This window comes from Chiloscyllium punctatum, chromosome 24 (assembly GCF_047496795.1).
Source record: "Chiloscyllium punctatum isolate Juve2018m chromosome 24, sChiPun1.3, whole genome shotgun sequence".
Taxonomy (NCBI): Eukaryota; Metazoa; Chordata; class Chondrichthyes; order Orectolobiformes; family Hemiscylliidae; genus Chiloscyllium; species Chiloscyllium punctatum.
Genome location: NC_092762.1, coordinates 6,551,501 through 6,557,500, shown reverse-complemented (window position 1 = coordinate 6,557,500; position 6,000 = coordinate 6,551,501).

Below are 6,000 nucleotides of genomic sequence, written 5' to 3'. Positions count from 1 at the left end.
GTCTGAGTCTGTGTCTGTGTGTGTCTCTGTGTGTGTGTGCCGGTGTGTGTGTGTCTGTGTGTGTGTCTGTGTGCACGCGTGTTGGTGTGTGTCTGTCTGTGTGTGTGTGTGTGTTGGTGTGTGTGTCTGTGTGTGTGTGTCAGTCTGCGTCTGTGTCTTTGTGTGTCAGTGTGTGTGTGTCTCTGTGTGTGTCTGTGTGTGTATGCATTTTGGTGTGTCTCTGTCTCTGTGTGTGGTTGTGTCTGTGTGTGTGCGCGAGTGTCGGTGTGTGTCCGTCTCTGTGTGTGTGCGTGTCGGTGTGTGTCGGGGTGTGTGTGTCTCTGTGTGTATGGGGGCAGGGGAGCTGTGAGGGTGAAATGTGGGTGTTGAGGGGCAGGCACGTGATCTATGATTTAAATTCCCATACTCTGCCAATATTTTTGAGAAAGGGAAAGGAAATAAAAGACTCAAAATCACGTTAGAAATAGCTGGATGTAGAGCAGAGCAGGGAGAGACAGAAAGAGAGAGAGAGAGACAGAGACACAGAGAAGAGAGAGACACAGGGACAGAGAGAGAAGACAGACAGAGAGAGAGAGAGAGAGACAGAGAGTGGGTCACACAGGGACAGAGAGAAAGAGAGAGAGACACACACACAGGAACAGAGAGACAGAGAGAGAGGGACAGAGACAGAGAGAAAGGGAGTGATGGAGAGAGAGACACATAGAGACAGACAGGGACAGAGTCAGAGATTAATTCTAGGAATCACACATACAGCAGGAAAATCCCAAGAAAATCTCAGCAAATACCCCACCTGTCCATTCCCAGCCCTGTGTGTGTGTGTGTGTCTTAGGAAGCTTACCTACAGTCAGGCTCTGAGACGCTAGTGTGGGAGTAATCTTTCATATTTTCAAACTGCACTGACACAACTAATAAGGCTTCAGTAAAAAAAAAAGAGAGTTGTAGCAACTGGGAAAGATGACACTTTGTTGCCCCAGAATGAACATCTCAGTGGGCAGCAAGATCCCTCAAGGCTCCTGTCCTGGGAATTAACATGTCAATCAGACAGCGCCCTCCCCAGGGAGCAGACTGACAGACGATGCAACGTGTCAGAGAGGGCAGGGGTGGGCTCCACTAACCCCTCACCCAGAATAAATGTGTGCAAGGAATTGATCAGATTCATTCTCATACCCTGTTGTCTCTCGGTATGGAGAGTGAGCAGCACTCCATGTCTGGTTGTGACTGTGTCTGTGTGTTTGTGCGTGTGTGTGTGTGTGTGTGTGTGTGTGTGTGTGTGTGTGTGTGTGTTTGTCTGTGTGTGTGTTTGTTTAATAATGTTTCGAGTCTCTGGTTAATTGCTTTCTTATGATTTGTTTGTATTTTCATGTGCTGTGAGGTTATGAAGTGCATTTGGGGATGGGGGAAGGGAGTGGTGGGATTGTGTTTAAACTGGGATCTTGCTGTGTAATTTTGCATCACACTGATCTCGCTCCCCCCCCCCCCCCCCCTCACCTACTCATCTCTTCTTTCTTTTATCTCGAGGAACTTTTGTTGGGAAAGCAGGAAAGTGAAGATCCAAAATGCCTGGGGGCCAGGAAGGCCTTGGACAAGAACAACCTGCAGAGTGCGGGGAGCACAGGCCTGAGGCCTGTTGGCCAGGCTGCAGCCCGTGGGGCCCAGGTGAGTGGGGGTCTGTTTCTTCCCCCGAGGTTTCATCTCCTCCAGGCATGGGCTGAGGGTGGGAGCCTGGTTTGTCGGGACCTCTGGTTAACTGGGACCTGTCAGATCATGAGTTTGAAGCCTGGGGTTAAAGTAACCGGGGCATCGGTGACACAAACAGGGGAAACCCCAGGATCTGGGAGACGGGACACCCTCAGGAGAGAACTCTAACCCAAAATATCTGATCATCTGGAAAGAATTGTCACACTATCAGAGGAAATTGGGTCATAGAGAGGGCAGGTTGATCGAATTAGACACGGAGAGAAAGAGAGTGAGAGAAAGAAATGGAAAATGGTGAGAGCAAGAGAAACAGGAGAGAGAGAGAGTGGAGGAGCAGTGTGAGATTGTGAAATAGCTGCAATATTTGATTCTGGGGTGACAAGAAATAATTAAACTAGAAATAAAAATGTTCAGATTATCGAGCTTCTGCAGCACTGTCACTTGTGGGATCTTGCTGTGCATCAATTGCTCGAATGCCATCGTTGCAGGCAGTGAGTGGTTTTAATCAGCTAACCCGTCATTTCAAGAACTTTCAGCATGAAAACTCAACTCATCACCTGACGTGTTGGTGTTTGGATATTCCTGAGAAATTGTCTGTCTCACTGAGAGGGGAAAAGCTGGGATCTTGCTGTGCTATCTTCCTGTGAAAGACTTTCCTGCTCAGCCTTCCTATTAATGCTGCCTCTTTCCTCCTAAAGGGATCTTCCGGGCCACTTGAGGATTTGAAAAGTGTGTGTTTGGGAGCAAAACCTTCAAACAAGAGCTTCCTCCAGAGGGGGGAACGCAGTCCTGAGGCCTGTTTGACAGGCTGCAGCCTGTTGGGCCCAGGTGAGTTTTGTCTGTGTATTACCCCGAGGTGTAATCTCCTCTCTCTGGGGAGGGAGGCGGGCTGGCTTTTACTGGGACCTCTGCTCAAACGGGTCTTGTCGGATTGCGACCTTATCGTTTTTGAACAGGTTTGAAGCCTGGGGCTAAGGTAATTGGGGCCTTGGGATTTGAGACAAATATGTCAACATTTAACCAGCATCACCCATGATGTGTGTGGGGTTAGATTGCTGCTTGTGGGATCTCACTGTGCGTACGTGGTTATTAATATTTCTAGCCTCGAGTCAACTGCTCTGCAGTGATGTCTGTGTATTTCAAAGTCGCTGTGATGCTCAGCAATTCATTCCTTCTGCAATAATTAAACTGAACCAGGGTCATGTGGGAGATTGGGGAAGGCAGAGAGCTATGGGATCTTGCTGTGCTTTTGGTGCCACTGTTGTATTTTATTTCAAGTTGATTTGTTTTTATTTCTCAGTGAATTCCCCTCACCCCCCCACCCCCACCCCGGATACCCCTAACCCTGGGGGTGAGGAGGAGATTGGATCCAGGAGCTGAAGCTCGGGACGACGCACAGACAGAGAGAATTAAATCACTTCTGCCGCAAGGAATCATCAGACACAGAGAGAGAATAATCAGAAACGGTCCTGTCTCCTTGTCGTTCATTTACACACACACGCACACACACACACAAAAGAATGATGGGGTTCAGACTGTCTCTGGAATTTTTACCACAAGGGGGTGTGTTCTGGTCTGGACTGGGGGAGACAAAGAGGGGGGAAGACAGAGGGGGAGCTGCTGCACAGTCGATCCCACAGATGTCACTGCCTCCCTCTCTCTCACTCCAATGGGGGTGTGAAGGGGGTCAGGAAGACAGAGAGAAGTGAAAGAGCGCTGACTGTCCTGTCGGAAGGTTCATTGATTTAAAATGGATTTGAGGCCTGGGGTTAAAGGAACCGGGGCATTGGGATTGTGACACAATCTGGTTACACCCCCAGGGTCTGGGAGGAAGGACTCCTGTAGGAGGGAATGAATACCTTATCATGAGAAACTCTCTCCAAAGCCCCATTCTAATGTCAGAGTCAGGTGCATAGACCAGGGGGATAAATTGTGAGAAATCTGGGAGACAAAGAGAAAGATCTTCAAGATGGAGACAGCGAGAGGGGGGAATACAGGGGAAGAGATTTCAGAGACAGAGGGAGAGAGGGGAGGAACAGAGATATCTCGGAGATGGAGAGAGTAAGAGGGGGAACAGAGAGAGTGAGGGAAGAGAGATCAGAGATGGAGACAGCGAGAACAGAGAGAGAGGGGGAGAGAGAGAGGGAGCTCTCAGATGGAGAGATCACAAGACGGGGATCAGAGAAGAAAGGGGGTAATGTTGGAACTTGTTCAACGGGAGGATTGCTCCGTCTTGACCAGGAGACAGAATCAAACCCTTAACCAGCTTCAGGGTCACACACGATCTGCCTATGGTTAAACTTGCTGCTCGTGGGATCTTGCTGTGTGTGTTTCAAGCAAGCATCTGGTTAAAAGCTCTACGGTGATCTTTGTATTTCGATGATGGAGATGTCAGTGTTGGACTGGGACAAAAGCTAGTGTTGTGTGATGTTTAACGTTATATATCGATATATATAGACACAGAGGGGAGGAGGGGCTTATGTGGTTTTGGGGTATTTATGGGAGGTTGCTGCTGTATTTGGATGGAGAAAGAACACTGCATTAAGATGGGGAATGCTTGGGGGGGAATGCGTGGGGGGAAAATGTTGTGGGGGAATGCGTGGGGGGGAATGCGTGGGGGGGAATGCGTGGGGGGGGGTGGAATGCGTGCGGGGGGAATGCCCAATACCGAGCCATGAACATAAAATACCAGGAAATGTTCTTTAAACAGCTCCGCACAGTCACTGCTCCCAGAACCACAGCTGCCGTTTTCTCACTGCTATATTTACTTTTCCACTTCTGGCAACAAATGGCCACAAACCGATCAAAGGTGAAAGTGATGGTGAACCAGACAGAGCAGTCAGTGGCTGCATAAAGCAGGACGGCGTGGATATTACACACGCGGACGGTGTCCTTCAGGAAATAAAACTGTTCCCAATAATCAATGGGAATGTGTCTCAGGATCAGGTCGAAGATAATGACCAGGAGATCCGCCGCTGCCATGGCCCCCAGGTAACATCAGACACTTGGAGACAATCCACAATCTTTCTAAAAAAGGACGTAGATGGTCACTACGTTAATTGTGAGGAAGGAAAACAAACCCATTATCCATCAGCCTGGAGGCAAAGGGCCCCTTTTGATTGGGGACCCAGTGAGATTTTCAAATGTGTCCCTTTATTCAACGATTTATTAAAATAATTGGAGCTGGAATAACAAATGGGAAGGTCGGAATTACTGACAAAAATGTGACATAAACAACAAGAAACCCTCACTCCCCAAACACACAGAGGCACATCCATAAGAACAGATGGTTTCTGGAACATTCCCACACTCTCGATCACTCGAGAGCAGACACAGGTCGCTCCTTCCCAGTTCCTAATACGGAGGGTGGAAACGATGCTGTCCTGAAGGATTCTATCCCGGTATCCTGAAGACAAACGGAGTTGGGAATTTCTGTATTTTGGTCTAAATTGTGGTCGATCCTGTGTCGTGGAGAAATGTAAACGCATGGAAAACGTATTCACTCCTTTAACTGCCTGAGGGGCCTTCGGAACAGTGTCTCCTTCTCCCTGGAACGGGATCTCTTCCCTCGGGATCTTATCATTTGTTCAATTCACTGACGTCCGGCCGTTCACAAACAATGTCAGGGACAGAATGTTCCGGGGAATGGCAGTTATAGAATGTCGGGGACAGAACGTTCCAGGAAATGTCAGTTATAGAATGTCAGGGACAGAACGTTCCGGGGAATGTCAGTTATAGAATGTCAGGGACAGAACGTTCCGGGGAATGTCAGTTATAGAATGTCGGGGACAGAACGTTCCGGGGAATGGCAGTTATAGAATGTCAGGGACAGAACGTTCCGGGGAATGTCAGTTATAGAATGTTGGGGACAGACCGTTCTGGGGCCCCTCTTGATCTGTCCATGACCTTTCCCCTCTACCACCCCACCAACATGATGTCCTGTGCCTGGACACACTGTAACATTAATGGGGTGAGAGACGGAGGGTCCAATCACAGGAATGGGAACTAAAGGCATTGCCAGATGAGCTGAAATGGTTAGATATACCACATTCTCAATCCACCTCACAGAACGAGCCCAGATACCATAAAGCCAGAGGAGATATCTGTTCACCGTGGAACACTGTGTAGACCAGGCCAGTGTACTGCTCAGTACAACCCTGCAATCTATCCAGAGTGGAACACTGTGCAGACCACAGCAGTGCACTGATGTATAGACCCGGACGAGATCTCTGTCTAACACCGGGAGAAGTGCAGACCACAACAGGAGCAGGTACCCTCCCCGAATATAGAGCTGTGGACACCACC